Here is an 11,075-nt window from a genome sequence, read left to right on the forward strand (position 1 = left end):
TGTTACTTCTTTATATTTAATACGTTTCATGTCCAACTGTAAAAAATAATAAAATGTTTATTTATTTATATTTCAATTAATCAAATATTCATTAAAACGCTCTCATCGCGTCAATATACGCGCACGTTGATTTCGTTTCTAAGATTAGTAATAATTAATACTCAATTTTGCAGATTTTAATTCTTATTTTGATAATTCCTCTCTAGCATTCGTTAACATAAAACTATACTTTTTATTAATATTTAGATTGAATGTAAATAAATTAAAAAATGAACTACTCAAAAGTAAATATAACTCAACAGTAATAAACAAAATTTCATTTAGTATCTGTATTGAGTTTAATTATTAAGAAAAAAAGTTAACCAGCAATTAAGTGATTTTATGAGAAAAAAAAAGTTTTAAGTTATTAATTTTTGTAGCTTTCGAACGGATGAAATATATATTGATTGATTTTATTTAGTTGCAGTAATATAAAAAATTTAATTCATTTAATATATTTTAGAAAAAACATTCAAAAGCATTTCTTCACTTATTTCAAATCCATCTACGAAATACATAATTTCAGCTCATTAAAATAAAGAGATTTTTAAAATCATGCCATATATACATGTTTAATCAAGAAAAAAATCACGTAAAAAGTTTCGCACTTCAACGTGGCACAAAAAAAATACCCATATATTTTAACCTTTTTTATTTATAGATATATTTATATATGCATACAACACGATCGCCAACATAATACCAATAGGAACTCTGTTCGTTGTTTTAAGATTTCTTCCGAAAACTTTACAACCGTTAATAATAACTAATACGCACGTTGCTTAAAGTCATCCTTCCTAAAACAAAAAATATCTAGAGTCTCGTAATGTTTTGCTATATATTATTTATATATTTAACTTTGAAGGATAATAGATTAATTTCATCTTAAAATCTTTAAAAATTTATTTAAATTAATTTGAAAATTAAAAATATAATTGATAAAGATAAACAAATGAATGTAATTAATCTATTGAATGAATTTTTAATTTGTGGGTTGGATGTAATAATTCAGAATTTACTTTTTAATGAATATGTTAATTTAATTTTAATTAATAAATAGAATATATTCCACTTTTAAGCATAACGAACAGTTAATGATTTACTACAATCTATCATGGTTGGAAACAATTTATGTACGTTGAAATAATATATCTAAGATATTCGTATTATTTTTGATTATAAGTATATGACGTATATGAGTTCATTCATGATGCGAAATCTAAAATCAAAATTATTTCGCTGTCTGGACTCAATCCATGTTGGACATTTGAGCAAACGTAATAATGTGTTTAAAATGTGATTCAAGCGATAGAGGATCGTAAATTACTGGAACTAATGAAATAATTACATCTTAATCCATAGCTGGAATCCAAATACAGGCTACTAGATCCGTATAAGCACATAGCAACAACCATATGTATCGCTAAATGTCTTCTTCTTCTTTTTATTAGGACTTCGTCCAGTTATATTAAATGTCTGATAAAGAATTTTTAAATTTTAAATTTATGAACAATAAAAGTATTGATAATTACACAGTCTCCTCCTCTTACCATGTTTTTAAATTGAAAATTTTACTAGACATTAATCGTTTGAATGCTGAAGAATTTTCTTGTATATATGTTAAAAGTGCGGAATAAAGTGCGCAGTTATACTTTTCGGAAAATAATGGAAAAGGTTATTATTAGCTTAAATTATTATATAAAAAGTAATTGTTACAAAAAAAAAATATTTTTTATTCTCAGTTATTACAAAAGTGTTCTGCTGTACAAATTCCATGGATTCCTTTTTTACAAGCAGCGCCAATTAAGTTGGAACGTTTAATTCCATTACCATTTTTCTTGCTTCATACCTCACACTGTCGTCGCAAGTTTCTCCAAGGCAATTTTTATAAAGAAAACTTCTTACTTATTGATAGTCTTCCTGTGGTATTTTTAATCTCTCTGTACGTTTTCATTTTTTTTTCTATAAACACAATTTAACTTTGTTTTAGTTTGTCATCATGCTTTTTCTTTTTATAAGGAAAAACGTACTAGTAATATAATAAAAATTAACACAGCAATAATAAACGCGCGTTGTCGTCGTCTATTTTATTTTCTAATCTTGATCCTAAATACCTATATATATGATGAGAATCTGAAATTGATTTCATCATATTACGGTAAGAATTGAATTTCTGTAACAAGAACTTAGGATACTGTAGAAACACGACGGATAAGGTGGTGCGCGCGAACATTATTTCTGAGTCCGAGATTCTAGATGGCATTTGAGTACTCTGCATTGTGGCGGCCTGCTGTCGATAAGCATATTTCTACCTTATCCTATGTGACGACTGGCGCTGCCATCCTCACCGCTGATTCTTTGTCTAGGCTACTTTAGCGCTAGCACTCTATCACGGCTAACAACGTTTCTATGGGAACGTTAATGTTTCCATAGTTAGGGGGACTTTCTTCTTCCGTTATAATAAATAAAGAAAAGAATTAAGAAGTTACACGTGCTCGATCAACAACGCATTTTTGTTATCCGTTCTTGTTTTGTAATAGTTTATGAATAAATAAATGTTACATAAAAATAGTAGTGGCGATCAGTGTTTGAACCAATAGAGTTCAAGTTCCTGGTTCCTTCCGCCACCTTATCCGTCGTGTTTCTACAGTATCCTAAGTTCTTGTTACAGAAATTCAATTCTTACCGTAATATGATGAAATCAATTTCAGATTCTCATCATATATATTGTAACGCTCCCGCCCAAAACACAGATTTCGTAAAATAACAAGAACAGAACTTTATTTAACAGCGCGGACTCTTACAACCGTTAAGGCCCTTTCTACAGTTTCCCGTAATACGAACACGTCCGTGCTTTCCGAGCTCCTGTCAAGTTCTCTCGATCAACAACTCGTAGCTTGGAAACGGCCTTCACGTCCTTTTTCCAAGGACGGCTCGAAACAGGGTCGTAACACTACTCCCCCTCTTCGAAATTGTCGTCCCGACAACTGCGGTCTTCGCTTGGCGCCCTAACTTTGGCTCAGAGATGTGATGTTCTGCCATGGCCTTCTCTTCGCCGTAACCCGACCTGGTATTCACCCGGAGCATCAACTCACTCCGCCTAGAGGGAAAACCATGGCGTAAAAACCCCTAGGAGGCCGACGCGCCTGCCAGCAATCTTTCCGTTTCCTTCTTTGGCTCGACGTTCCCTCGCTTCCACAGCCTCGCTCTTTTTCCAGGACAGCTTGCCTTTCCCAGGACTGTTTTCTTCCCTTCAGAGTAGTTCGGAACTGAACGCCTTCCCCCGGGAAACCACGTCTTTCTCTAGAGCTTTATAAGGGACCTTCATACGCATCCTAAACGGAAAACAAGAACTGCAGAAAACTTCCCGAATTAAACAGCTTAAAATAAAATTAATTTTTCCCCCAAAATAAACCTACGCTACTCTAGCTTTCTCCCCTTACTCTCTTCTCCCCTCTCCGTAAAAGGAGCAAGACGGTCCGCGTGCACCACGCGCTTTTTACCCCTACCTGACCTACCAACACTAAAAACTAAATCAATAATTTTATTGAAAATAAAATAAGGTCCCTCCCAATCACTCTCCAGCTTCTTCGCTCTTCCTTTTTCCCGCCGAGGATTGAACAGCCATACCCTCTGTCCTTCTTTAAAATCCTTCCTCTTGGCCCTTCTGTCATACCAAGCCTTCGTCCTACAGGACTTCATTTCCATCCGCTCCCATCCTAAGAAATCCCCCCGAGAGCAAGAAGGAATACTTAGCTGCGGTCCACTTCGAACTGCAACGTCCGTAGCTTCCAACCGCGCGTTTAATTCAGCGTTTCTCCTCTCCTGCTCCTCCAACTTCCCTCGCTGATAATGCAGCTCCTCCCTAAGCTCCTTCACCAACGACGCGAGAGCCTGAAACTCCGCTCCATGAACCCGCTCCTTTTCCTCTGCCTGCCTTCCCCGACGACCTCTGGCAGCCATACAAAACTCACGCGCACGTTTCCGTACAAAACGGATCAAAACGTATCCCGGACGAGCCCCCAAAAATGTAACGCTCCCGCCCAAAACACAGATTTCGTAAAATAACAAGAACAGAACTTTATTTAACAGCGCGGACTCTTACAACCGTTAAGGCCCTTTCTACAGTTTCCCGTAATACGAACACGTCCGTGCTTTCCGAGCTCCTGTCAAGTTCTCTCGATCAACAACTCGTAGCTTGGAAACGGCCTTCACGTCCTTTTTCCAAGGACGGCTCGAAACAGGGTCGTAACAATATATAGGTATTTAGGATCAAGATTAGAAAATAAAATAGACGACTATTAGATAGAAGGAGCACGAACGTATAGTATCAGAAGTGTCCCCGAAAAGTAGAGCAAATAAAGTTTCATTACAGAGTGCGCTGCAACTGCCTCGAACCAGTTTTTAAATTTAGCGGTTAAAAATACTTTCACACTTTAACAACACTGTCCAAGTAAACTTATTTTTACACTTGTTTATGCTTATTTAAAAAAAAACATGTTATTTAGATAAATTTAAGCAGAGTAAAACATTCGAAAATTAATTTTATTTTGTTTCTTCTATTTTATTTAGCATCCTGAATTTAGTTTCTTACTAAAGGAAAGAGTGTGCGCACTTGTAATTAAATTGTTTTCTCCTAATATTAAATATCGTAACTCTGTGCCAGCATCGATACAACAAGCAACGCCACTCGATAAACCTTATTTTCCGATTAGTATGCGTTTATTAAGAGTTGTGTCTATCCTCATACAAAAGTATCATTCTCTTTTGGTAAGTTTAAATAAATTCTTAACATCGGATATAAAAATAATTCGATAATATTTTAATAAGGATTATATTTTATTTTAGGTAACTGAGTGTGAAATATTCTTGTCTTTGATTGTTAAATTTTTGGATCCAGACAAGCCTACCTGGCAAAGAGCTTTAGCATTAGAAGTATTGCATAAGATGACTGTACAAGCAGATCTTTTAACAAATTTTTGTGAGTGCTATGATTTGAAACCACACGCAACAAATATTTTTCAAGATATTGTAAATAGTTTAGGTGCCTATGTACATAGTCTTTTTGTTAATCCACAAATGATTGGTCAAACTGGAACAGGTAATTACATTATGGATTTAATAATAAAATAATATACGAATGATCAATATATATGTATATTTTACATAGCAGCAAATACACCAATACCTCAAGGTACTAGTTCTCCAATCTTCACAGGTATACCCGTTGGTCCTGGCATATCTCCACAACCTGGATTTTATTCGCGCTACCAGTATTTGGCTACCAGTAGTAGCATCATTTACAAGTGGACATACCAAATCTACCTAGTAAGAATGATTATTATTAAATTTTCTTAAATGTAATTTATTATTTGGTATTGCTCTGATTTTCAATTTTATTATTGCCACCACTGTTGTTATTACTGCTTTTGCTGCTATCATTCTAATAATATAATAGTAGTAGGAATAGCAGTATTGGTATTTATAATAGTATTATATATGGTTAATATTTTATTGTTGTTAATATTGAATTCTTATAAATATGATCTGTGTGATATTTACATAATTATAAATGTAGAAAAATATATGTTTCAGTTTGGAAATGCTTGATAAAGTTGAACCACCACAAATACCAATTGGTTATGGAATTAGTGTAGCTTATGGATGTCTATTAGATATAATACGATCAATTGCTCTTGCAATTAATGACACAAAGAAGAAAATGCTGAAAGTCATTATAAAACGACTGAATTTGAACAAAAATTGCATGTACAACTGATCACTTCCAGTTGATGTGGTTTATTGGCAGCATTAAGTCCATTGATTAATGCAAGGTACTTTTCCATGGGATATTATTTTTCAAATTATTTATATTTTCTTATTAACTTGATATTTTAATAAATATCATAAAACATTTTCAGTACTGATGAATCTGCTACAGAAAATGTTTTAAAAGCAATTCAAACATATGCAGCTCTATGTGGTCAACTGGATTTGCAAAGGAATATCTTTTAAACTTTCTAATGATATTAAAATTTACTTACTAAATGCTTCTGATGGTATTTGACCACGCTTGAAGAATTCTTGAAAAGCGGATAAAGCATTTTCATAATTCCATTGAACTTCTTGCAGGCATTTTAAACTCCATTCCAGATTCATATTTGTTTGTTGGCTCAATGTTACAATCATTTGTTGTTTTACAGTTTCCGACAATTCCGGAACTGTTCCTTCACTTACAGTAACTAGACTAATATCCATCGTGAATGTGTTTAAAAAGTGCTTAGTTTGTGACATTTCAGAGATAAATGATACTACAGGCAATTTTCCTTGTTTTAATAGCTTTTGTCTTCTATTAGCATCATTTACTCTAAATAAATTTCTATTTTCCCCAACATAAGAGTTTAATCTGGAATGGAGTTTAAAATGCCTGCAAGAAGTACAATGGAATTATGAAAATGCTTTATCCGCTTTTCAAGAATTCTTCAAGCGTGGTCAAATACCATCAGAAGCATTTAGTAAGTAAATTTTAATATTATTAGAAAATTTAAAAGATATTCCAGATTTGTTTTGTTTGTTGTAAATCATCTCTCTTAATTTCAATAAGGTGCTCAAGTTTTGGATATTCATAACATTTTTGAAAAATATTATAATTCATAAAACAAACAGAACAACAAATGTTTTAAATTTATTATTCTTAAATGGAATGTTTATCCAAGACATTTGTAATTAAATATTATGGCAAAGTAGAATATAGTATCTAAAGTAGTTTTAAGTTCATATTCTATATCATAAACGTGCAAATTTCTCATAGGAGACCTAAGATTTTCCTACCACTGTTTATTCTATCATTTTCACTTAAGTATATATATTTTTCCTTTTTTGATAGAACAATTTTATGAATTCTTTATTTGTTAATAAAATATAAAACATGATGATAAATACTGCTCTACCTTGCAATTACAAAAGGCAATATCTCTAAAAAAAAAAAAAAATAAGTTCTAGAAAAGTATCAGTTAAAATTTTTACGTAAAATTGTAGGTGTTGACTTTTTTTAATTACACGGTAGTGCTAGTGGAAGTAAAAAGTTCATCATCATCATCATCAGCCTATACTGTCCACTGGTGGACAAAAGCCTCTCTCATATTGAGAGGTTTTTAGCCTTAATCTTCCTCGCTGGCTAAAGACGTGTTGGAAGATGGTGTAAGGATGGTGTGTTAGGGAAATTTATAGGTTTAGACAAGGATACTGGATGGGACAATGGATTCCCCCGTATGGTCTTGGGAGATAATCCAAGGCTTGCGTAGGCAGGGGTCGCATCCCTGAAGTAGGTCTATCCTCCACCGGGATCGTGTAGGAGTACCTACCCGCTACCTTACTGTTTTCTTATAACATAATAAAAATGAATTAAAATTATGTATAGACAAAAAATAAATTCCACGTTTTTAGAATATCCTTTCATATATATCTTGGATTAATTTTATGTGTGGATATAAAATTCTTCTTTTTCAAATATGTATTTAATTTGATATACAAATAAATTTTTGTGAGGCAAAAAATTAATTAGAATAATTAATTGATATAAATTGTTTACCTCACAAAAATTTATTTGTATATTTTCGTATATTATAATGAAGGTAATTATAAAAAATATTAATAATTTTAAACCTCGAGAGGCTCGTCAATATTATTTTTTGCCATATTTTAGGCATCCTCGTCTTTTTCTTCCTCTATAATTTCTGAGGAATTGTCTTCTTTATTTTTATAAATGTTTGAGCACATTTGCCCATTGCAATTCTTGCACATTTCTGAGCAAGACACCCCAGTTTTTCGGCAGCTGCACCTTAAGGTTCTACAGTTTCCTAAACATGCACATTGTACCTAAACATAGACATGTAGGAAACATGTAAGGAAAAAGATTAAGAATTTGCGTGCGCAGAGAATGTATATGATTTTTTGTATAATTCGTTCAAAATTCGCGAAACATTAGTCGAACGGTATAGATTTTAAAAATTCGTGAATTTTTTGAAAAATCATTGAGTCGTGCAAATTTTTGCAAAATTCCAAATATCGTACTAATTTTTGGTTCTTTATCGAATCAAGTATAACAAAGATAACGTTGGTATTCAATTTATAAGAGAAACGCCATATGGTTCACATTTAACAAAATTATAGGATTTTTTATTTTCAAGAATTAACTCATTCGATTTGTTTCACCATTAAATTATTTAATCTATTCAAATTTTTTTGAGAACCTACCATTTTTAACAAATCGTCAGGCGCTGAATCTTTACTATTCATGACGGGAGTTCACATTACGTATCTCGGTTTGCAAAAGTCTAGTGCTGTGTAAGTTTTGTATGCTGTTTCTACACACTTCGAATGTGTTTTTTTTGAATAATATATCTGAAGAGAATATATTCTCTTTAAACTTCGCGCGCAAAGTATGATCTACGCGCCTCTATGACGGTATATAAGGCAATGAAAAGTGATAACGTATTTAGTTTATAAAAGGTCGTTAAATGAAAATATATTTGTAGCTGCGATTAACCGTACGAGTGACTTTCAAACAGTGTTCTGAAAGATAACCGACTTTAATTGTTGTTTCTCTTATTTTAAAAGGTAGAATATAATTTTTAAGGATTGTAAATAGTAATATAGTATAGGTCTTGTAAATATTAATATTGATTAGATTATAATCTCTTATTTTACAGAGAAAGCATCAATATAGAATTATATTATTTAATATTATATAGTGAATTATATTATATTATATAGTGAATTATATTATATATATAGAGGTAAGTTTAATATTCACAAATTTTTTTGCCGTCCTGGCAGGAAATTTCGGCGCTTGGGCCGATCGCGAAAGTTTATTGGGCGCAGTGGGATTCCTTGGTCTTGGAGAAGGGGTACTTTTCAGGAGATGGGAGCATCCGAACTTAAAAACGTTCACTTTACAGGTAGTTGTTCCGGATGCTCGATCCAAGGAGATCCTTAAGATGGCGCACGACAACCCGGCGGGAGGACACTTTGGAGTCAATAAAACTCTGAGCAGGATTAAGGAGAGTTTTTATTGGCTGGGTTGCAAACGGGATGTCGAGGAGTGGTGCAAGGCTTGCCCCGTTTGCATCGCTAGAAAGGGGCCTACGGAAAAGGGGAGTAGTAAGATGCAGATCTACAACGTTGGGGCGCCCTTCGAAAGGGTGCAGATGGACATCCTGGGTCCATTCCCGAAGTCCACACGGGGAAATAGATATCTGCTCGTTGTCGTGGATTGCTTCAGCAAGTGGGTAGAGGCATTTCCTCTGAGGTACTTCAAAGCGTAGACGGTTGCGGAGACATTCGTAGAAGAAGTCGTCTCACGTTATGGGGTTCCGTTGGAGCTCCATACGGACCAAGGCACGAACTTTGAGTCTCGGCTGATGAAAGAGGTTGCGGAACGACTTGGAATCCGCAAGACGAGGACTACGGCGCTACATCCACAATCGGACGGACAGATAGAGCGGCAGCACAGAACGATTACTGACTACCTCGCCAAGTATATCAGCAAAGATCAGAAGGATTGGGACCGTTGGATACCGATGTGCTTACTTGCTTATCGGACTTCGAAGCATGAGGCAACGGGTTTTACTCCGGCGGAAATGCTGGGAGGAAGGGGGGTACGCTTGCCTTTGGATTTGCTGCGGGGGTGTCCTCCAGGCGAAGAGGAGAAAGTTTCTTCGAGGACCTATGGCTCAAGGCTCAGGTCGAAGCTAGAAGAGGAGATACATTCGCTCGCAAGGGAGCGGATGGAGATGAAGTCCTGTAGGGCGAAGGCTTGGTATGACAGAAGGGCCAAGAGGAAGGATTTTAAAGAAGGACAGAGGGTATGGTTGTACAATCCTCGGCGGGAAAAAGGAAGGGCAAAGAAGCTGGAGAGTGATTGTGAGGGACCTTATTTTATTTTTAATAAGATTAATGATTTAGTTTTTAGTGTTGGTAGGGGTAAAAAGCGCGTGGTGCACGCGGACCGTCTTGCTCCTTTTACGGAGAGGGGGGAAGAGAGTAAGGGGAGACAGCTAGAGTAGCGTAGGTTTACTTTGGGGGGAAAATTGGAGAGGATTTGGCGGTGCTAGCCGCGGATTTGGAGCGCCTGGCCCGATTTGTGTACTCGGAGTGCACGGCCGAGACTCAAGATAAGATCGCTTGCGGCCAATTCCTGAATGCGATCAGGGACCCTGAGGTTCGGACGACCCTTAAAGTCGAGGGGGTCAAGTCGTTGCGTGTTGCAGCGGTGTGGGCGTTGGAGCTCGAAACGATCTACGGAGCCAGGTCGTCGGAGGTATCACGCTTTCAACGAGGGGAAGCTTGCGCCTATAAGCCCATGCCTAGGCGGCAGGATTTCAATGCGTTCGGTGGCGGAAGGGCTGAAAGGACGACGGAGAGATGTCCGGATGGGTGCGCCGGCGGGGATGGTTCTCTCCGTCGGGAAGGGAGACCGAAGGTGGCGGCTCCGCGGGAAACACGTTCCGCATACGCAAGTTCGTGCTGGAAGTGCGGGAGGACACTTCCAGAAGGAGTGCCGTGAAGGCAGGCGCAAGGGAAACTAGCAGGAACCGGATTGACGGGGTCCAGTCCGGTTGAAGCAACTAGGCCCCTCGTGATGAAGGTGGTTACCGCGTTTGTAAATCAATTCTCTAACAGATTTCAAATTTGGATATCCCCAAGTAATATATGACTCCACAATACGAAGCATATTTATGGTGGCCTTATTCAGTTTACGAAGACACCATTGTTGATTTGTTTCAAGCGGAAGAGTTGAAGTACTTTACGTACTTTTGGTGCGACTTGATTAACACTAAACCAAATGAAATAAAATTAAATTATTAGGTGTACAAATAAGTTTCCACCGTTTTTATTAAAAATTAAGTATTTATTCTAGAAGAATGGTAATTTTAAGGTTATATAAAATACTGTCCATCACTTGCAATGACTTTTTCCCATCTCTCAGGCAACATTCGGATCCCACGTCGGAAGAACTCCTTGTCTTTGAGGCT

General features: G+C 35.8%; 1 long non-coding RNA gene across 1 annotated transcript; it reads left to right on the forward strand.

Moving 5' to 3' along the window:
• The first annotated feature begins 5,309 nt into the window (after positions 1 to 5,309).
• On the forward strand, positions 5,310 to 5,754 carry LOC122516475. The gene is made up of 2 exons (XR_006303578.1): positions 5,310 to 5,367; positions 5,635 to 5,754. It is a non-coding gene; the product is annotated as an uncharacterized LOC122516475 (long non-coding RNA).
• The last annotated feature ends 5,321 nt before the right edge of the window (positions 5,755 to 11,075 follow it).

This window comes from Polistes fuscatus, unplaced genomic scaffold, assembly GCF_010416935.1.
Source record: "Polistes fuscatus isolate 324 unplaced genomic scaffold, CU_Pfus_HIC Scaffold2, whole genome shotgun sequence".
Classification (NCBI taxonomy): Eukaryota; Metazoa; Arthropoda; class Insecta; order Hymenoptera; family Vespidae; genus Polistes; species Polistes fuscatus.